Source organism: Taeniopygia guttata, chromosome 31, assembly GCF_048771995.1.
Source record: "Taeniopygia guttata chromosome 31, bTaeGut7.mat, whole genome shotgun sequence".
Classification (NCBI taxonomy): Eukaryota; Metazoa; Chordata; class Aves; order Passeriformes; family Estrildidae; genus Taeniopygia; species Taeniopygia guttata.
The window spans coordinates 2,578,691-2,601,048 of NC_133056.1; the positions used below are offsets into that span (position 1 = coordinate 2,578,691).

Sequence of the window (22,358 nt, forward strand, 5' to 3'; positions counted from 1 at the left end):
AGCTCAGGCACTTCAGCAACGATTTGGGCACTTTGGGAGAACATCCCAAATGGGGAGACCCAGGCCAGGGACTGGGACAGACAGAATTTTTGGAGAACAGGTGGGCTCAGGTGGACACGTTCTGCTGGCACACCTCTGAGATTGCAGACATGTCCCCTGGCTCTGATAGCCTCAGAACACCCAAATCCTCACAAATATTCCATTGAACCAACCCCAAATTCAACCCCAAATCCTGGTAAAAGGTGCAAGTTAAGATATCTTAGTTTAATTTCTTTATTTTCATCCCAGTTTTGGTTGTTTAGACAGGGTGAAGAAGGAAGTTATTTAGATGGAAAAGACCTCCAAGATCATGCAGCACTGTTTGATGCCATCAGAAGAAATAACTGGACAGAGCAGGTGAGATTTTTGGGGGTGTAAAGTCAACAAATCACTTCCTCACAATGAATTTCCTGTTTAGATCAGAGTCTTGATGGATGTTCCTGCCCCTGCGTTCATCCAGGGGCCTATGGGGATCCAGGAGGACGTGGAGACCACCTTACAGGTGTCTTCTCAGCAAGGATCACTGGGAATGTGGGTCACCAGGGCTGTGACCAACATGGGTCCTCCCAAGGGGGATGGAGTTGGAGCATGACACGAAGCTCTTCCTGCAGCTGGGGCACTCACAGGGTTTCCCTCGCTGGTGCCTCCGTTGGCGTTTGGTCAAGTGAGAGCTCCTGGAGAAGCTCTTCCCACACTGGGGACATTCGTAGGGCCTCTCCCCGGTGTGGATGCGCTGGTGGATGACGAGGTTGGAGTTGCGCTTGAAGCCCTTCCTGCAGTCGGGGCAGCGGAAGGGCCTCTCATCCGTGTGAATCCGCTGGTGCTGGAGGAGATCAGAGCTGGTCTGAAACCTCTTCTGACACACAGGACACTCGTAGGGCCTCTCCCCTGTGTGGATGTGCTGGTGAGTGACAAGGTGGGAGCTGTGCTTGAAGCCCTTCCCGCAGTCGGGGCAGCAGAAGAGCTTCTCGTCCGTGTGAATCCACTCATGCAGGAGGAGATTGGAGCTGGTCCGAAACCTCTTCTGACACTCGGGACACTCGCAGGGCCTCTCCCCAGTGTGGATGCGTTGGTGCCTGATGGAGCAGGAGAGAGTGGGAAAGGGGCACTGACTTCCTCCTCACCTGCCTGGGGGTCATGGGGCATCTTCCTCTTCCTTGCAGCCTCCCAGGGGCTGGGAATTGGAAATCTTGGTTTAGGGAAAACAAGGGATGAGCACGTTCAATTTGAATTTCCCTCTCCCCAAGCCCATCTCTAGAAGTCACCGGCCATTTGGGCTCTATAAAAACCTCCCAAACACCCAGATTCAACCCTGAAAATGCCTCCCAGGAGTTCCCTGTCTCTGGTCTCTCCTCTTTGGTGTTCGAGGTTCCCCCCGTCCCAGCTGCTGGGGGTCACGCTTGTATTGGGGGTCCCCCATCTACTTGGTCTCCCCCCTCCCCAGGCTGCTGGGAGTCCCAGCAATCAAAAAAGTTTCCCCCTTTTCCATCTCCCCACTTAGGGATGCTAGGGGTTTTGGGCTCCCAGGCTCCCTTCTATCCCTTCTTCTCTGCTCTGGGCTGCAGGGGCTCCAACCAATGGCGGCGCTCCCCCGCTCCAGGCTCCCCACTTCGGACTTGGGGGGACACAGAGCTCTGCTCCTCCAGGCTGCCTCTGCTGGCAGGGACCCCCCAGTGTCCCCCCAAGGGGCCTTATCTGCTCAGCTTCGCAGTTCTTTGTTCTCCAAACATCCCCCCAAAAAAACCCAACCCAGGGACCCCCCAGGATATCTGGGCTGAGCTCCCCCTCCCTGTTCACCTGTGGGATGGGGGGTGATGCTCCCAGGGGACTGGGAATTCAGGGAGTCCTCAACCTCATTGTTCCTTCTCCTTTCCTTGATTCTCCTTTGTCCCTCCTCTTCTTCCTGCACCTCCTCATCCATCCCTTCTCCTCCTCCTCCCTAAGCCCACCTCCTTCTCCTATTCCCATCCGTTCTGGCTCTCCTTCTTCATCCCTGCCCTTCCCTCCCTCCTCCTCCTCCCCCAGCAGCAGCGACACCCTCGGTTCCCGTTCCCGCAGCCCCGGCAGCCCGCGGCAGGAGCGGGGATGGAGCCGGGACAGGTCGGGATGGGCAGCGCGGGGCTCTCGGCTGCTCCCAGCCGCTGTTCCAGGGGGGAACCCGGCCCGGGCCAAAGGAGAGGCAAACTGGGGAAACTGGGGGCTGCACATCCAAACTGGGGCTGCCTGGGGACCCTGCCTGGGGACTGGGATCAGACTGGGAGTGGCTACAATCATCCTGGGATTAGAGTGGGTGTGATTGGACCCTCACTGGGGTTTACTGGGAGCTACCAGGCCCATGCTGGGAGCCAACTGGGGACACACTTAGAGGAACCAGGAGCAACTGGGAGAAAATTGGGGGCAAATGAACGACCCTGAGGTAACTGGGAGTGCCTGGGAATGATTGCAAGAATGGTCAGTGCAAATGGGATGTACTGGGAGTGTCTGAGACCATACAGCTGGGGACTGGGACCAGACTGAGAGCAACTGAGAGCGTGCTAGGGGAACTGGGAACACGCTGGGGCCAAGTGGGAGTGACTGAGGCCTTGCTGGGAGAGACTGGGATCATACTGGGGGTTTCTAGGACTATGCTAGGGGCAGCTGGGAGAACTGGGAACACACTGGATCAAAGTGGGAGTAACTGGGACACTGCTGGGGGCAAAGTGAATCATAATGGGGAATGACTGGGAGGGACTGGGCTCATACTGGGAGCAACAGGAATCGTGCAGGGAGTGAGGGGAAGTGACCAGCATGATACTGGGAGTGTCCGGGAAACTGGAAGCACACAGGGGGAGCAACTGGGCTCATACTGGGAGCAGACATTTCTGGCCCCGGTACCCCCGAACCCCTTTCCCGGCCATGCCGCCCCTCCAGCCCCAGCACCCCCATTGCCGGGTGCCGGCACTGCCAGGGGTCCCCCCTCTCGGGGTCCCCGCTGGGGCTCCTGGGGCTCTCCTCTCTCTGCGCTCCCGCCCAGGGAAGCCGCGGCTCTCCCGGGGCTCCCCAAATCCGGGGTCCCCACGCGGCCCCGGCAGAGCTCGGAGGGCCCGGCCGGGAAGCCCAACCCGCACCGCGGGGGGACCCGCATCCCCCCGGCCCCGCCGGGGCTCTGCCGCCACCCGCACCGGGACCCCCCGATGTCCCCCCGAGGGCCGGCTGCATCTCGGCTTTGGAGCCCTGCCAGCTCCAAACATCCCCCCAAAAACCCCAAACCCAGGCACCCCCTGGGATATTTGGGCGAGCTCCCCCTCCCCGGGTACCTGCAGGATGGGGGCGATGCTCCCGGGGTGCTGCGAGATCAGCAGAGCCGGAGCCCCGCGGTTCATCCTCCCCCTCCTCCTGCTGCTCCCGCTGCCGCTCCGCCTCTTCCTCCCTCCTCCTCCTCCTCCCCGCAGCCGCGGGAGGGGCGGGGATGGAGCCGGAACAGGTCGGAACGCAGAGAGGGGTGGGGGGATGCCAGGAGTGACTGGGCTGTACTGGGATCATACTGGGAGCAGCTCCGGGGTGACTGAGTTCTACTGGGATCATACTGGGATCATACTGGGAGTGAGGAGGAGCAGCGCGGTTCCTCCAGCGCTGGGGCTGGGGGCGCTCCTGGCGGGCAAGGGGGGAGTGGGACCCCCGGCACCGGGACCAGGAACCGCCATTGCTGAACATCAGGACCCCCCCTGCTCCCCTTATCCTGCACAGGAACCCCCCTGAATCCCCCATTTCCGGACATCAGGATCCCCTGCTCCCCTTTTCCCGGCCATCCGATCCATGGCTCCCATCCTCCAGACTTGCCCTGGGCTTGACCTTTGGACGCCCTGGAACGCCTTGGAACCCTATTCCTGCCTTTCCCAGCCCCAAGCCCCACCTTTGTGCAAAACCAGAGACCCTCGGAACACCCCTTTTCCGAACACCCCGGGTGTCCCACCCTGGTATCCCCTTTTTGGGAAACCCTGGACTCCCCTTTCCTGGGCTCAAGGACCCCCTGGAACTCCTTTCTACCTCTCCATCCCTGCTCCCCAATTTCCATGACCCTGAGACGCCCCCTGCACCTCCATTCCTGAGAACCGAGACAACCTTTTACCCCTTTGCCCAGCACTGAGACCCCGCTGCACCCCTTAATCCGGCACCAACACAAATTGTTCCTGGCCCCCAGCCTCTCCCAGCCTCCAGCCCCACCCTTTTCCCTGATTTGGGATCCCTTGGCCCCCATTCCTGCCCTTCCCAGCCCCCAGCCCCTCCTTTCCTCACACTCAGGAGCCCTGGTACCCCCTTTCCTGGGCACAGGATTCCCTGGACACCCCATCCCAGCTCTCCCAGTCCCTGCACCCCCTTTTCTTGTCTCTGAGCTCCTGAACCTCCTTCCCAGCCCTGCCTACTCTTCATGTCCCCCTTTTCCTTGGCCTGTGGACCCCCCTGGATCCCCAAACTCTCACTTTCAGCCCCCTCAGTTCCCCTAAATCTCTGTGTCCCCCCAGTTCTCCACTCCCTGCAGTTCCTGGAAGTGTTGCTGTCAGAGCCTGGCCCGGGGGTCCCCCAGTCCTTGATTGTGGGGGACGTGGACGGGACCCCCTGTGAACACTGCTGCAGCAGGCGGGGCCAGATGGAGCCACAGACACTGGGGACAGGGGTGGGAGCTGAATTGGGATATTGAAATAGCCAGGGCTGGGATACTGTTATAGCCAGAGCTGGGATATTGGGACAGCCAGAGCTGGGACATTGCGATAGCCAGAGCTGGGATTTTGGGGTAGCCAGAACTGGTATATTTGGATAGCCAGAATTGGGATATTGGGATAGGCAGAGCCGGGATATTGGAATAGCCAGGGCCGGGATATTGGGATAACCAGAGCTGGGATATTGGAATAGCCAGAGCTGGGATATTGGGATAGCCAGAGCCAGGATATTGGGATAGCCAGAGCCAGGATATTGGGATAGCCAGAGCCAGGATATTGGGATAGCCAGAGCCAGGATATTGGGATAGTCAGAGCCAGGATATTGGGACAGCCAGGGCCGGGATATTAGGATAACCAGAGCTGGGATATTGGAATAGCCAGAGCTGGGATATTGGGATAGCCAGAGCCAGGATATTGGGATAGCCAGAGCCAGGATATTGGGATAGCCAGAGCCAGGATATTGGGATAGCCAGAGCTGGGATATTGGGATAGTCAGAGCCAGGATATTGGGATAGCCAGGCCTGGGACACTGGGACAGCCAGAGCTGGGAAGGTTGGTTGTTTGTAAAGATCCATTCCAGTATCAGTAAGGGGTCTCAAAGTTGAAGATCCCATTGGAAAATCAGTCCATAGAACCGGGGTGCTTTTCCAAGAATGACAAACTGGAAAGGCAGCTTGGGCTCAAAGCAATGGGCTTGGCGTGCAGACAGGGCTTCTTGGACCTTGGTGATGGCGTCTCGGGCTTCTGTTGTGAGCGTGCGTGGAGAGTCTAGGTCCTCGTTGCCATGGAGAAGGTTGAACAGGGCAGCAAAGTCCTCTGTTGTAATTCCTAGGAGGGGATGTACCCGGCTGATGGATCTGCACAGACTGTGAGTCTCCCAGGGTTTTTGGGTTGTCTCAGATGGCGAGCTGCTGGTCCTTTCCTGGATAGGCCCATGGGTTGGTGTACTGTATTTTGTCCTCACGGATCTCGAACCCTGCTTTTTCTATGGTTTCAATTGTCTCTTTAACTGCTTTATCTAAGTAAGTTTTTTCTGATGCGCAGACCAAGATATCATCCATGTAGTGGTAGATGATTGCATCTGAAAATAGGTTCCAAACAGGAGGCAGGATGTGAGCAATGTACCACTGGCATATAGAAGGCGATTTTTTCAGTCCTTGGGGAAGATACAACCAATGGTATCTTTTGAGTGGAGCAAACCATGGAGCATCCTGGGTGTGCAACGGAATGCTGAAGAAAGAGTCCTTAATACCTATGATGGCAAGTGTCCAGTCTTGAGGGCAGCATCAATGGTGAAGGCAGGCCAGGCTGGAGGGGGCCCATGTCCTCGATGATCTCATTGATTTTGTGAAGGTCGTGGAGGAGCCTCCACCTGTCCATTCCAGATTTTGGCAGTACGAAGACTGGAGAGTTTCAAGGGCTGGTGGTCTCAATGATTTGACCTTTGGCGAGCTGTTCTTCCAGTCCTGACTGGGAATACATAGGGAAACTCCCCACTGGGACAGAACGTCCCTCCCCCAAAGAGTGATGGGGGCTCCTACCACAAATGGGCGGATGGTTGCCAGCTTGCCTTCAGGCCCTTTGACGAGGATGCTGTGCTTGCTTCACACAGACACTGTGGTTCCACCAATCCCTGAAATCATTCCTGCTACCAGTTGTTGTTCCCAATGTGCCGGCCATTCTGAGCGGGTGATGATGGTCACATCCGCACCGGTGTCCAGCATCCCTGGGAGGTGGATCTTCTCTCCTCTGTAGAATAGACTGCACTTGGCCCCACAACTTGTGCCCACATTGCTGTAGGGTTGAGAGGAAGCTGTTCCCTGTGATTCTTTGGAAGTAGAAAGGCTTGTGCTTGTGCCAGAGGTGTTCCCTTTGAAAGGAAAAATGGTGAGTCCGTGCAGCACAGCTGGACCGAGATTTCTTGTCCTGGGTGCACTGTTTGTACCTCTGGAACAACAAACATTTCCTCTGGGCCGTGGAGAGTGCCACCTATAATTAAAATGTCAAAAGAACCACCTTTTGACCCATGCTTGCCTGTGGGAACACGATAAACATCCTTATTATTAAAGTCAATGGACAGAGCAGTTACCAACTGGCACCATGTTCCCATCTGTGTCACTCCGTGGGTTGGATCCTCTCCATGTGGCCTGGAATCTCCTGGGATGCTGCGTGGCTGGATCTGGGTGGCTTTTGATTTGTTGTCTTTGCGCGGGGCCTGGCTGCGCTCTGCTGGAAGTTTCCCAAATGCTGCTGGTAGCGCTGCTGGTTCTGGGGTCTTTGGTAGATGTTACGGAGGTTTTGGGTAGGTGACCTGTCCGGACAGTCCTTTATAAAATGTCCAAATTCCCCACATGATAGCAGCAGGCCTGGTCTTTGGAAGTTACTACTGCAACTGCACCAGAAACTCCTTCTGCAATGCCCTTAGCAACGGCTTGGGCCACCGTGTTTTCAGTGGACAAATGACGTGTACAGCTTTCCACCATTTGCTCTCTGGTGGGTTCTGTTTCAAAGGTAAACCCTCAGAATTGTTTTACATTGTTCATTTGCATTTGATAAGGCAAACTTGCAGAACAGTTCTTTTCTTGCCTCTGTGCTCTCTATCTGTTCTTCCAGAGCATCTTTAATTCTGTCTACAAACTTGATAAAGCTTTCATCTACTCCTTGTTTAATACTAGAGAAGTGTTGGGTAGGGGTAGAGTCATCTGGGGTAAGGAGCAAGGAGGTTTTTGCTGCAATAGCCAAGTCTTGTAGTGCTGCCTGAGGTAAGGTGTCAGCTTGGTCACAGGGTTTCTGTAAATCCCTTTCTCCGGCCAGCTGTTGGACTGTAAAATCTGGCCCATTTGCATCTTGAGCATAGATGTCTGATAAAGTTTTAAATTGTCTCTTCCAGTGCCTTTCCCATAGCATATATTCTGCCGGGGAAAGAAGGCAGTGGGCAATGTTTTTAAGGTCGTGAGGTACCAAAACGTGTGCTGAAAAGAGAGTTTCCAGAAAATTTCTAAAAATATGTGAACTTCTCCCATGTTCTTTGGCTATATTTTGTAGTTGTACCAGTTCTTTAGTTGTGTCAGGTTCCCAAGTTGTTTTAGTTGTCCGCCATCTTTTCCCCTTTATATAAACTGTTGGAAAGGCAGAAATTCTCTGAGCTAGTTCCCAATCCCCTGCCCGAGTCGCTTCCATTTTGATTAGAGCCCATGGATCAATGTCCTCTGTGTCACTATCGGACTCACTGTGCTCAGAGGAGGAGTGAGAGCGAGCAGGAGGTGCACTACGCTTTCTTGGGCGTGTTGGAGCGAGGGTTGGCAGGGGTGTGGGGGGCTGGACAGAGTGTGAGGGGGCAGCTGGCTGGGCTTGGCTAGAGGGAGGCAGCAGTGGAGCGGCAATGGCAGCGCCACTGTGGCACAGCCTGCGCAGGGCTGAGGTGCGTGGGGAAGTGGGGTGCCCCCGTGGGGGTCTCGGAGGTGCCGCTCGGGGGGCGCTGAGGGTGGGTGGGTGGGTGCAGCGCTTGGGGATGAGGGCAAGGGAGGAGCGGGGCAGAGGAGGCGGTGGGGCTGGGGGAGCTGCTGCCATCACGGCGGGGCTGCGGCGGGCAGGCAGGCAGGGATGGGAGCGGGCTGGGGAGAGCCGCAGCGGGGCTGGGAGGCACGGCTGCAGGGCGGGGGGAGTCACGGGGGCTGCGCGGAGGTTTTGGGGTGGGGCAGGGCGTTCCCGATGGAAACCGACACAGGTACAGCCCAACACTGAGCGGGGCACGGGGCGCGCAGCGCGCCGCGTGTTGCGGGACCGCGGAGCGGAATCCGCGCTCGCCGCGTCCGAGGGGAGCGAGGGATGGGTGGGCTCCACGGACCCCGCGGGTGGGTGGGGTGGTACAATGTCTGTGTTCCCCGTCCCAGGGACTGAGAGAGGAATGTTATCTGGCAAATTAGCATTTGAAGGGATAGTGTCTGTTGAGAAAGATAAGGGTGGAATTTCCTCAGCAGAAGGAAGCTGCAGAGAATTTGTCTTTTCGACTGCTTTAGTAATTGAGTGAAATAGAGGTAGAAACTTAGTTACAGAAAAGTTTTCATTAGTTTGGACTACTGTGTCCCGAAAAGAATCTAAACCAATAGTGTGTGTGTTAGTATCTAGAAACTGGGAATGAATCCATGTTATAATTTTTTCAAATTAGATTTTGAAAGATTGCCTTTAGAGAAAGAAAAGCTGTTCGCAGATAGGATTTGTAGGATTTGTAAATATAAGTCTCTCTCATTCTGGGATCATTTTAATTTACTAGATTTTGATCCCATTTCAGTATAATTCCCTTTTCCCCCTGATATAAATGGTTATCATTTGCACCTCTGGAATATTGTTTCACTATATAAAATGTTTAGTCTAATGTAAAAGCATACACGGATGCTGCAGCCATCCACCCCCCCATATTCGGGTTCCACCTAAACCAAACAATGTCTCATTTACAATCTAATACATGTGTCTGGCCCGGAGATGGGCTCTTCCAGGAACTGATACCGGGATGCCTGGAAGCTGATCATCCCAGTAATGACTCGAGATTGAAATCTCTGGAAACCTCTGGGTTGGGTTGATACATCTGAAAGCCACAGTTCCTGTAACTTCATCAGCAAGATCATCCACACCTGGACTTGGATTGTTTGGACTTGGCCTAGAGAAAAGCACTTTATGAATTTGGGGAACTCTGAATGGAAAGAATAGGTGGATGGCTGAAATCCTCGCCTCAGGTGGAAAATTTCCTGTAAGAACCGGGGTCCGAGAGGGTGGTGTGGGTGTCTCTGCTGTGAGGCGTCCTGTTGGTCACTCACCCAGTGCCCTGGGCTCAGCACTGCCTTTTTCCTTGTGGCTGGTGAGATAGATTTTAATAATAAATAAACCCTTTTTATTTAATTTTTAATTTGACTGGGCAAATTTTCATTTATAACACCACCCAGCAGTAAAAAGAAAGAAAAAAAAAAAAAAACAACTCAAAAGGGGACCCAAGATAGAAGCGCGCAAAAACACTGTTTTAAACTTACACTTCTTTAGCCGAATGTGGGTCAAGGAACTGCTGGTTGGGTGGTCTGCTGTCCAACTCCTGAGCACCTCATCCCAGATGGCGATATGCAGGTTCATCGGATGCCTCTTCAGATAACTTCTTCTATAATGGAGGAGTTACCTTCAAGGGGTTGTAGCTGGCCGAGGCAGTAATAATTAATGAGGAATGCTGCTCTCAGGGGTGCCAGGATGCCAGTACTCCATTTGGGTGGCCACATAATGCAACCTGGGGTCCGAGGGGCCCGTCCAACCCCGGCTGCCGTAGGTGTCCTGGATAGCGCTGGGCTGATAGGCACAGCCTGTCCAGGTCCCTCAGGCAGGCTCCCAGCCATGGGCAAACTTAGTGAGCAGCTCTGGAGTGATTTCAGCTCTTTGGTGAATTCAGCTCTTAGTGATTTCAGCTCTTTGCTAATTGCCTCGGCAGATGCAGGGATGGGAGAGAGAAGGCTGTGTTATGGGTAATAAACATAATTCGCGCCATTCCTTGTATGGAATACATAATGTTAAATACTTGTTAGATTATACCTCGTTTGTACTAGCCTCCCCACCTTCTCCCCTCCGAGACAGAGACCGGGCGTATGTTGGAAACTAATTTACAAGTAAGAAGATACTGCTCGCCAGGAGATGGGCCATGTCTGGAAAGCTGCGGGAGACCCCAGGTGCTGATCATCGTGTGAACGACCCGAGATGGATATCTTGGAAATCCCCGGACAGATACATGTGAATGCAGCGTCCGGTAAATTTCATCACGAGATTCTACAACTCCGGACACTGAATTATTCTCCCTCATCTCCAAAAGAGAAAATCTTATTAGCATATGGACTCTAAATAGAAGAAAGGACTGATTGCAAAAATCTTGGCCTCAAGCGGAATTTTCCCTATAAAAACCGCTTGTGCCAGGATGGAGGTGTGTGGGCATGGAGGAAAACCTCCCCTGAGGCTGACTCCTTGTTGCACACCCAGGGCTGACCCCGGGCTCGGCTCTGTTTTTTTCCTGTGGCTGGCTAGATAGAATTTGACCGCAAAAAAAACTGTTTTTTTTTTTTAATTTGGCTGAATACATTTTCATTTATAACAGCTGTATGCGGATCCACAGCGGTGTCTATATTGGCAGCTCCTGTCAAAGGCACAGTGACAGCTCTTCTGCTGAACTGGGCAGAAATGGGTACAGGAGTGTTGGAAATTGTCCAGTTGCCAGGGTCAGGGCGAATGTGACTTATGGTCTTACCTAGAGATAACAAGGGTCCAAATGTGGAAGAGGGGCTTCTTTGGTCCAGTCATCATGACTCAGGATTTCTTATCTTAGGCAACTGACTGCCAGGAAGGCCTTACAGGGCCTCTGACTGCTACAGATACAGACAGACCAGAATGGTTAATTGAAATTCAAGCACTGTCACCATTGGCCAATTAAGAAATCACCCTTGATAAACAAATCTCCATAACACATTCCACATGTGCACAGCAACAGGTGCAGCAAGTGAAGATAAGAATTGTTTCTCATTCTTTTCTCTGAGCTTTCTCACAGCTTCTTACAGCCTCCCAGGAAAATCCTGGGAGAGCTCTCTCTTCTCTGTTCAGAGGATATGCGATTACCATAGGTCAGTTGTGACAATGAAGGTCAAAGGACACCACGGTGACACTGGGGAACCTCATGGAACCAAGGGGCCATTGTGACACTGTGCTGCCTCATGGAATCAAGGAGACCATTGTGAACTCAGAGACCCCAAGGAACCAAGGGTCCATGGTGACCTTGTGCAGCCGCAGTGTCACAGAGGAGCCGCTGTGACACAGCGAGGGCACACGGAGCCCAGGGGCCATTGTGACACATCAGGGCTTTGTGGAACCACGAAGCCATTGTGACATTGCAAGGCCTCATGGAAGCACGGGGCCATTGTGACACTGCAGAAGCAAGGGGAACATTGTGACACTCCAGGGCCTCATGGAACCAAGGAGACCATTGTGACACTGTGGGGTCCATGGAACCAAGGGAACATGGAACAGGTCTGGCTGGCTGGGCCTCCTGGGGACCACCTGACAGGTCCGGCTGACCTTGGCATGTCGAGGGCTGCTTCTCATCTGCCCCTGAAGCACTGGGGCTCTGGGCTTTCCTTTGTATGGGAGAGAACTGTCCTTCTCCTCCAGGGGCCTATGGCCAAAAGTGGGATTCGTCCTCTTAATTTTCTTATATTGCAAGCATTGTTCCCAGATGAAATCTGCCAGGAAAGACAGGTCTGGCTGCCTTGGCCACCCAGGGGCCACCTCTCATTTGCCTTTCAAACATGGGGACCATGTGCTTTTCTTTTTCAGCCAGGCACCCATGGCAAAAATTGGGGATCTGCCTCCAGAATTCCCTATATCCAGGGATAGCTCCCAGACAGAAGATGCCAGGACTGACAAGTCTGGCTGGCCTTGGCTTCCTGAGGGCTGGCACTCATGTGCCTCTGAAACGCTGGGGTTCTGTGCTTTCCTTCCTAATGAAAATAACTCTTCTTCCTGTCCAGGCACCCACAGCCAAAACTGGGATTCCTCCTCCAAAACTCCGTACATCCAAGGATTGCTCTCAAGTGAAATTAGCCAGGACAGACAGGTCTGGCTGCTTTGGACCCTTGGGGCTGCCTCTCACCTGCATTTCAAACACTTGGGCTCAGTGCTTTCCTTCCTATGGAAGAGAACCATCCTCTTACTTATGCAAAAATGACCAAAAATGGGATTCCACCTCTAAAATTCCCTATATCCAAAAGCTACCAGGACAGAGAAATCTGGCTGGCCTAGGCCTCTGATGGTTGCCTTTCATCTGCCCCTCAGACTCCGGTGTTCCGTCCATTCCTTCCTATGGAAAGAATCATCCTTCTCCTCCAGGTGTCCATGTCTGAAACTGGGATTCCACCTCTAAAATTCCCTATATCCAAGGGTTGCTCCCAGCCAAAACCTGCCAGTAACATCACGTCTGTCTGGCCTTGGCCTCTGGTGGCTGTCCCTGCCACACTGGGGCTCGGTTCTTTCCTTCCCGTGGAGATTACTGTGACACTGTGGGCACCTCATGGAGCCAAGGGGATCATGTGGCACCACTGGAGCCCCTGGAACCAAGGGGCCATGGTGACACCGTGGGGCTTCATGGACCCAGAGACCACCATGACTCTGTGGGGCCTGATGGAACCATGGAGACCATTCTGACCCTTCAGGGCCTGGTGTCACCAAGGGGGCATTGTGACACCTCAGGGCCTCCTGGAAGCAAGGGACCATTGGGACACTGTGGGGCCCCATGGAACTGAGGGAACATGGAACAGCTCTGGCTGGCTTGGCCTCCCAGGGGCCACCTGACAGGTCTGGCTGATCCTGGAATGCCAAGGGCTGCCTCTCATCAGCTCCTGGAGCAATGGGACTCAGTGCTCTCCTTTGTATGGAAAATAACTGTCCATCTTTTCAGATGCCCATTGCCAAAACTGACACTCTGCCTAAAAAAATATTCCTGTATTCCAGGGTATCTCTAAGAACAAAATCTGGCAGCTCTGGATGGCTTTGGCCTGTGGTGGTCACCTCTCATCTGCCCCTAAAACACTGGGGCTCTGTTCCTTCATTCCTATGGAGAAGAACTGGTCTTCATGTCCAGGAACCATGGCCAAAATTAGAAGTGGCCACTGAGCCTGGCCAGGGTCATGTAACCATCTGCAGGCCCCGGGGGAGATATTGACTCTTCCAGTGCTGCCATCCTCCCTCCAGTGAGAGAAAAGGACACAGGGCAGGCACACAGAGGAGCAACATGAAGACACTGAGGTCACTGAAGAGGAAGTTGAGTCCCAGACGGGAGAGATGAGGAGATGCCTTGATCTTGGGGCTGAAATCCTCTGGTAAAGCTCTGGAGAAGGATGTCATTGATGCATCCGACTCTCTTTTTCCCTATAACGCATTGAAAAGTATGGGGAGATGACTTGTTTCAGCAAAGGCCTCCATGCTAAAGCAAGCAGATGTTGCAGTAGCTGTGATCCCATGAAAAGTCTGAACAGAGAAAGAGAGCAAAGTGATGAGACCCTGTGCCCTCAGGGAAAGAAGAAGACCTCTGTTCCCAGAGATGAAGATGATTTCAGAAAGAGATGAAGAGGACACTTGCTCTTAAACAGCTCATCTTGAAACTCATACCCCATAAGCTGACATGGGCCATAAACACAACTGTGGAGCTGTGAAAATATTGGAGGGACTTTACGATACCAGACTTTTCCAGGCAGCTGTTATTTGTGGAAACTGAGACCCAGGAGATAAATGTTTCTTATGGAGAAGTCTCCATAGCAAGAAAGAGAGACTCCTCTCCCTAAAGGAGAAATTATTCTAGGGGTGGAAAGCTGGCAGAAAATTTTAGGTTTTGGCTCTTTACATTGTCAGTAACAAAGAAAAGGTTATAGGGAGAGAAGAAGTGTTCTGAAAGTTTTGTTCTGATTCTTATTACTCTCTTTTAGTTACCATTAATAAACTTTTCTTAAAAAGTTTAATATTTTCTTTTAAAGCTCTGAACCCACTTTGCCTTTCTCCTAATCCTACCTCACAGCAGGAAATGAGTAAGTATATTCTAGTGAGTGCACTGGTAATTAGCCAACACTGAACCCACCACATTAATTGATGCATTAGCTGAGAAATCTCAAATTGGTGAACCAAAATCACTACAGAAACTTCCTAATGAACTGCCCCAGACAAGAGGGAAAACAAGGCAGAGCCATGGTTTGTCAGGACTTGCTTGATCCTAATGAGCCCTGTGGTGCATTTGGAGCTGAGCCCTGGAACCTGAGGGCCTGAGAGGAGATTGCACAAACCTTTCCAGGAGTCAAAGTCAAGAGGAAACACCCAAAGTATCTCAAAGTATTATTGGGACCCACTGAGGTCCATTCCCAACACAGGCTCCTCATGGACTCCTTGGTGGAGAGAACTGGAGGCCAGAATTGCAAAAAAAACTCTCAAAGACTTGAAATGGCACAAAAACCTCTCAGTGTGGAAAGGAAAATCCAAAGTACCTTACAAAAGTTGAGTATGTCAAAGTATTAATGGGCCCCACTGAGTGTCAGTGCAAAGCTCTCAAGGGACTCGTTAAAGCAGATAATTGGGGCCATGATTGCACAAACCTCTCACAGAGTCTGGATCAAAAGGGTACCAAGTACCTTAAAATAACTGAGTACCTTGAAGCATTAATGGACCCCACTGAGTGTTGTTCCTGACAAAGCCTCTCCAGGGACTAATTGCAGCAGATAATTGGGGCCATGATTGCACAAATCTCTCAGAGACTCCAAGGCAAAAGCCAAAGCCAAAGTAATTTGAAAAACCTGGAGAGATCTCTGAGTATTTCTGGTGCAGGGCAGGTGAAATGTTCATGAAGCTCTGACATGCTGAGGGGTTCCGATCAGTCATAGAATATTTCCAAGACAAGGATTTTGATAAAAATGAGGAAATTTCCTAAGAATTTGTATTCAGTTTCCTGCTATTGGAGAGTGGCAGGGATGGCGGGATAAATATTAATGGTTGATCATGAATTTTGACAGGCACCTGAGACATCTGAACTGTCCCTTTTAGTGATCAATAGGTTCACAGGAGATCCCTAATGTGCTTTCAGCCCCTCTGCCCATGGACAGCACCAGCATCACCTTTGCTGGAGCCATCAGGCTCAGTCTGAGCTGTCCTTTCTCCAAGGTGCAAACAGAACCTGCCCCAGCCAGTGCCCTGCCGACAGGCAGGGTTCTGTCAGGCCAAGGAGAGTGCACAGAGATTCGGGGTCTGGGAGTGCTGGCAGGGAGAGATCAGGCACAGGGAAACACCTGCAGGAGGAAAATCTCCAGGAAGAAGAGAGAAGATCAGGGAAGGAGAGAAAACAAAACCCAGAAATGCTGTGGCAGGGAGAGTTTAGAGATGTCTAGAGGATCCCCTCCAGTGCAGCCCCTCCCTCTGCACAAGCCCCCTTGCTCCTGTGCCCCAGCCAAGCCTCTGCCCTCAGGGCCGGGGCTCTGTCATGGTTTGACGCTGGCACAATGCCAGCGCCCCATGAAAATACAACTTACCAATCAAATGCTGTGAAATGTGATCAAGGACAGATCAAAGCAGACCAAACTTAATAACAAAGGAAAAAGCTTTATTACACTACTACTACTACTACTATAAAAGGAAAAGAAAGGAAAGAAAAAAAAAACACACAAAATTCGAAATGAAAACCTTCCAAAACATTTCTCCTCCCTCCACCCAACTCCACCAAACCCCAGCGAGACCCATTTGGATCCTTAATCAAGTTTTCACCCTTTAACATAATCAATACTGAGTCCATCGGGGAAGAGAGGAGTCCCCCTTGCAACCATAGACCCCCAGGAAACACAACTGCCACCTTTTGTGTTTCCAATGTCACACGTGGCACCGACCAGACACCCCCGGGCCAGTGTGACATTCTCTTCTCCATGTCACAGTGCTCTCACTACCGTGCATGGACAGAGACTGCTTATAGGGCCCCTTTAAGGATGCTTTGCCAAGGACCACCAGGAACAACAGTCCAGTATCACAATTTGGGACTAGAGTCCCCCCCATTTTCCCCTGGGGCCGAGGGTCCAAAAGACAGAGATCGCCTTCTCTTCTTCCTGAAGATGGAGGGCATCCTCACACCCTCCTCAGCTCTCTCTCTGTCCACTCCAAAACTGGTAGTTGCTGCAGAAGGTCTCTTGGTTCACCAATGCATCCCCCTAAAATGCAGTCCCTCTTGAAAGAAAGAGTGGTTCAGTCTATGGTAAACAAGCAGAGTCCAGCCAAAAAGCCACTCTATCATCTGCCCCCCAACCTTCTTCTCTAAACATCTGAGGTTTCAAGCTGTCTCTCTTTTCTTCAAATTCAGGAGGAGTAATATTTCATAAAGCCTTCATTTCTCAGGAAGGGTTAAAAGTCCCAACTCCCAAGGATGGCTCGCTGCCCAGGTTCCAGCTCCCACAGCCCGGCTGGGCACCTTGCGGCCCCCCCGCTCTTCTCCTTCCCTGCGGCGAACTGCCGATAAAACCACCGAGTCTCTTTTTTTCTCTTGGGAGATAGAGAGACTCTGGGGGGGAACAGAGACATCCCAGATTTCTCCACCCTTCCATCTGCAGGGGGCCAGGTCTGGTTGCAGCCCCTCCACCCTTGGGCCTACCTCCACAGGCCGCATGGCTCCCCTCCCCCACCCAGCCCGGGCTGGGCAGGGGAGAGGTCCGTACCATGCGGTGACCGGAACCAAAGAAGGACGAGTCCTCCTGGGAATTCCGCTTTTAACCCCTCTGTGTTCTCAGAGGCGTGTCCACCTTCAATTGGTCACCCCAAGTGTCAGTATCTAAACCTGACCCCTGACTGGTGAACCTCTTCCTTCTAAAAAAAAAATTCTCTTCCCGTGTCAAACCATGACACTCCACCCTTCGCCTCTGAGAACACAGATTACAAAAAATAATTACCAAAACTACATTTAACCAAACTCATGCTTTGCTTTTGTTCCTTTTTGATCCCATCTCACAGCCTTCATCTTATCACCATCTTATCTTACCCAAAATTCGATTTCCCGGTCAGGGAACCAAAAATGTCATGGTTTGACGCTGGCACAATGCCAGCGCCCCATGAAAATACAACTTACCAATCAAATGCTGTGAAATGTGATCAAGGACAGAGCAAAGCAGACCAAACTTAATAACAAAGGAAAAAGCTTTATTACACTACTACTACTACTACTATAAAAGGAAAAGAAAGGAAAGAAAAAAAAAACACACAAAATTCGAAATGAAAACCTTCCAAAACATTTCTCCTCCCTCCACCCAACTCCACCAAACCCCAGCGAGACCCATTTGGATCCTTAATCAAGTTTTCACCCTTCAATATAATCAATACTGAGTCCATCGGGGAAGAGAGGAGTCCCCCTTGCAACCATAGACCCCCAGGAAACACAACTGCCACCTTTTGTGTTTCCAATGTCACACGTGGCACCGACCAGACACCCCCGGGCCAGTGTGACATTCTCTTCTCCATGTCACAGTGCTCTCACCACCGTGCATGGACAGAGACTGCTTATAGGGCCCCTTTAAGGATGCTTTGCCAAGGACCACCAGGAACAACAGTCCAGTATCACAATTTGGGACTAGAGTCCCCCCCATTTTCCCCTGGGGCCGAGGGTCCAAAAGACAGAGATCGCCTTCTCTTCTTCCTGAAGATGGAGGGCATCCTCACACCCTCCTCAGCTCTCTCTCTGTCCACTCCAAAACTGGTAGTTGCTGCAGAAGGTCTCTTGGTTCACCAATGCATCCCCCTAAAATGCAGTCCCTCTTGAAAGAAAGAGTGGTTCAGTCTATGGTAAACAAGCAGAGTCCAGCCAAAAAGCCACTCTATCATCTGCCCCCCAACCTTCTTCTCTAAACATCTGAGGTTTCAAGCTGTCTCTCTTTTCTTCAAATTCAGGAGGAGTAATATTTCATAAAGCCTTCATTTCTCAGGAAGGGTTAAAAGTCCCAACTCCCAAGGATGGCTCGCTGCCCAGGCTCCAGCTCCCACAGCCCGGCTGGGCACCTTGCGGCCCCCCCGCTCTTCTCCTTCCCTGCGGCGAACTGCTGATAAAACCACCGCAGTCTCTTTTTTTCTCTTGGGAGATAGAGAGACTCTGGGGGGGAACAGAGACATCCCAGATTTCTCCACCCTTCCATCTGCAGGGGGCCAGGTCTGGTTGCAGCCCCTCCACCCTTGGGCCTACCTCCACAGGCCGCATGGCTCCCCTCCCCCACCCAGCCCGGGCTGGGCAGGGGTGGTCCGTACCATGCGGTGACCGGAACCAAAGAAGGACGAGTCCTCCTGGGAATTCCGCTTTTAACCCCTCTGTGTTCTCAGAGGCGTGTCCACCTTCAATTGGTCACCCCAAGTGTCAGTATCTAAACCTGACCCCTGACTGGTGAACCTCTTCCTTCTAAAAAAAAAAATTCTCTTCCCGTGTCAAACCATGACAGGCTCCAAGGCGTGCAGCCCCTCCTGTGCAGGCAGAGCTGCAGCAGAGCCGTGGGGCAGCTCTGCAGCCCCGGGCCCAGTTCCCTCTGCAGAGCACAGGGCTGGGAGCAGCTGCCCGGCACTGGGGGCTCTGGCAGGGGGCACAGCTGGCTCAGGGTGACACAGCTGTCCCCAGTGCCCGGCTCTGGGCAATGCTGGCAGTGCAGCCAGGGAAGGAGCTGCATCTCCCTTCATCCAGTGCCATCAGAAGGACACTTGGAAGTCTCCCTGAGATTTCAGACCAAGCTGGAAGCTGCAATCCAGGATGCAAAGCTGTCCTAGAGCACCTCTGAGTTATGAGATTGATAGGAAAAGGCAAAGATGTTGTGACACTGGAAATGCTGCTGGGTTGGTGAAATGAACAAAGTTGAGTCCTTGGCTACAAAAATGGAGCTGGGCTGTGGTGGATCCATCTGCTCTCAGCTGTACCTGGTGACATTTTAAGGGAAGCATGGGAAGATGATCACCCTTCAGGTGAGAGACGTTAAAGCCCAGAGAAACCTGAACAGGTCAGACCGACAGACTATCTCCCATCACTCTCCACTCCTCACTTTGCCCCACAGAACTAGCTCTGTTCTCCCTGGGGACAGCAAAAATGCAGAGATTTTGATATCCAGGAATACTGGGAAAAATACTGCAGAGCTTATAAACAAAACCGCAGAAATCTTAAACACAAAAGTGTGTCTGAGTGTGCACCAGAAAGGGTGTATGGGAAATGGTTTTGATTTTGGTTACAGGTATTGCCTCTAACTCTTCACTGTCCCTTTCTCCACGAACAGGTGCCCATGCGCAGCCACAGCAAATGTCCAACAGCAGCTCCATCAGCCACTTCCTCCTGCTGGCACTGGCAGACACGCGGCAGCTGCAGCTCCTGCACTTCTGCCTCTTCCTGGGATCTCCCTGGCTGCCCTCCTGGGCAACGGCCTCACCATCAGCGCCGTAGCCTGCGGCCACCACCTGCACACGCCCATGTTCTTCTTCCTGCTCAACCTGGCCCTCAGCGACCTGGGCTCCACCTGCACCACTGTCCCCACAGCCCTGCACAATTCCCTCTGGGACACCAGCACCATCTGCTACACAGGATGTGCTGCACAGCTATTTCTGATTTTCTTCTTCATGGGAGCAGAGTTTTCCCTCCTGACTGTCGCTATAGGACACGAGAAAGCACAACACGAGCCACCTGCCACTTTGCAAGGTAAAAGAGGAAGTTTATTTTCTGACTCCAACTTTTATACTTTTCCAAAGGTGACAGTGGATTGGAGAGTGAATGGGCCACCTCTCCAAAGACACTGGACAAACCACTAGTACATCAAGTTTCTCCACCCCCATGAAGGAATGCAAAACAATATGTTATTTACAGAAATTGTGTGGGAACGTTTTCCAACAGAATGTAAACTCAGAAGGCTTTAGAAAAACTTAAGAATCAGGGCGACACTGACCATCATGTACTACAACCGCTACGTGTCCATCTGCAAACCCCTGCACTACGGGACCCTCCTGGGCAGCAGAGCTTGTGCCCACATGGCAGCAGCTGCCTGGGCCAGTGCCTTTCTCAAGGCTCTGCTGCTCACAGCCAATACATTTTCCCTGCCCCTGTGTCATGGCAATGCCCTGGGCCAGTTCTTCTGTGAAATCCCACAGATCCTCAAACTCTCGTGCTCCAAATCCTACCTCAGGGAACTTGGGCTTCTTGATGTTAGTGTGTGCTTAGGACTTGGATGTTTTGTGTTCATTGTTTTCTCCTATGTGCAGATCTTCAGGGCTGTGCTGAGGATCCCCTCTGAGCAGGGACGGCACAAAGCCTTTTCCACCTGCCTCCCTCACCTGGCTGTGGTCTCTCTGTTCCTCAGCACTGGCACATTTACCTACCTAAAGCCTCCCTCCATGTTCTCCCCATCCCTGGATCTGGCCCTGTCAGTTCTGTACTCGGTGGTGCCTCCCGCCCTGAACCCCCTCATCTACAGCCTGAGGAACCAGGAGCTCAAGGCTGCAGTGTGGAGACTGATGACTGGATGACTTCAGAAACATTAAACTGCTGGCCAATTTCTGCAAATCACTTGTAATAAAAGTAATCTTTGATACTTCTTGTTGTTTTCATTTGGGAGGTTCTTTTTTCTTTATTTTACTTTTCCCATATTGTGCACAAGGAAAGGTCATTGTTTGCTCCACTTCTCATTTTTTTTCTCTCCACCTTGCTTGTGCCCACAGACTGTGTCAATGGAGGGGCTGCACTTTAAAGGCTTTAAAGGAACTAAAGGATGTCCCAGCAGAGTTTTCTGCAGAGATGCACTTTTCTTGCCTTCTCTGGAGCTGCAGCAGCAATGTCTGTGTGCAGAGCTGGGGCAGATCAGTGCTGGCACAGCAGCTGTGTCCAGGAGCAGCAGCACTTGGTGTTGCCAGTGCTGCTCCCGTGGCCCTGCCCCACTGCCCTGGTGGCCCTGGTGTTGCTGCAGGGCCTGAGTGCTCTCGGGGCCGGGCACAGTCCTGGGGGTGGCAGTGCCGGGGCTGCAGCAGGGACAGGCCATGGACACTGCTGGGGCAGCGCTGACACCTCAGGCCAGGGCCTGGGGGCTCCAGGCTCCTTGCCCAGGCTCTCTCAAGAACACGGCCAGGCCAATGCTCAGCACAGAAAACCCCCGTGAGCAGCCCCAGGCTGGCCGTGGGCAGGCTGGGGGCAAACAGCACGGCTGGTGCTCTGCAAGGGCCCTGGGGAGACGGGAAGGAGCAGCAGAGCAGGGGCTGATCCATCCCCAGTGCTCTGCACAGCCCAGGGCAGCGTCCCAGAGCGTCCTCATGGAGCTGCCAACAACATCCCCCCTCTGCAGCCCTGGCCTCTCCCCCAGCTCACAGAGGTGCTCAGCAGCCCCTGTTTGCATTGCACACAGCAGGCGGGAGCACCCCCATGCTGGTGCTGTGGGGACATGAACCTGAGGCAGCACAAATGCCATCAGCCCCTGGGGCCAGGAAGGGCTGGGGGACGCCAGGAAAACCACTCAGCTTTGTCCTGGCCTCTGCAGTCAGCCAGAAAGTTTGTTCCCTTCAGCTGGGAGTTTCCTGTCCCACTGCAGACGCTGCTGCTCAGAGCCAGGGCTGCCTGGCTGCTACCCCCAAACTGCCCTGAGCATTTCCTTGGTTTCACCTTTGCTTTCTTTACTATTCCTGATACAAATTTCTTCCTCTTGCCCACCCCTGTTCCTTCCCCTGCAAACAGCCCATCCCTGTTTGCCCTTTCCTCTCTGGCCCCACTCCCCATTGCAGTTCCTGGCTTGGCACCATGGGAACAGCCCTTGGGGAGCAGGATCATCCCACAAGTGCTGCAGGAATTGTCTGCAGGCTCCTGCAGTGCCTGGTGCTGCTCCCTTGCCAGAGGCACCCCAGGCCAGGGGGCACATCTGGGCTGCTGTGTCTGGCTGTGGGGCTCCCTGTTCTGGGCAGTGAGGAGGAGCTGCAGAGGCTCTGCAGGACTGACAGGATGGGCTTTGGGGCTGTGAGGAGAAGCTGAGGGACCTGGGCTGCTGGAGCTTCTGAAGAGGAGGCCCAGGGCTCCTCCTGCAACTGCTCCAAGGGTGGTTTCAGAGA

At 52.8% G+C, this 22,358-nt stretch overlaps 1 pseudogene; it reads right to left on the bottom strand.

Moving 5' to 3' along the window:
• Positions 1 to 259: 259 nt before the first annotated feature.
• Positions 260 to 22,358, bottom strand: part of LOC121469067 (uncharacterized) — a 40,944-nt pseudogene continuing 18,845 nt past the window's right edge.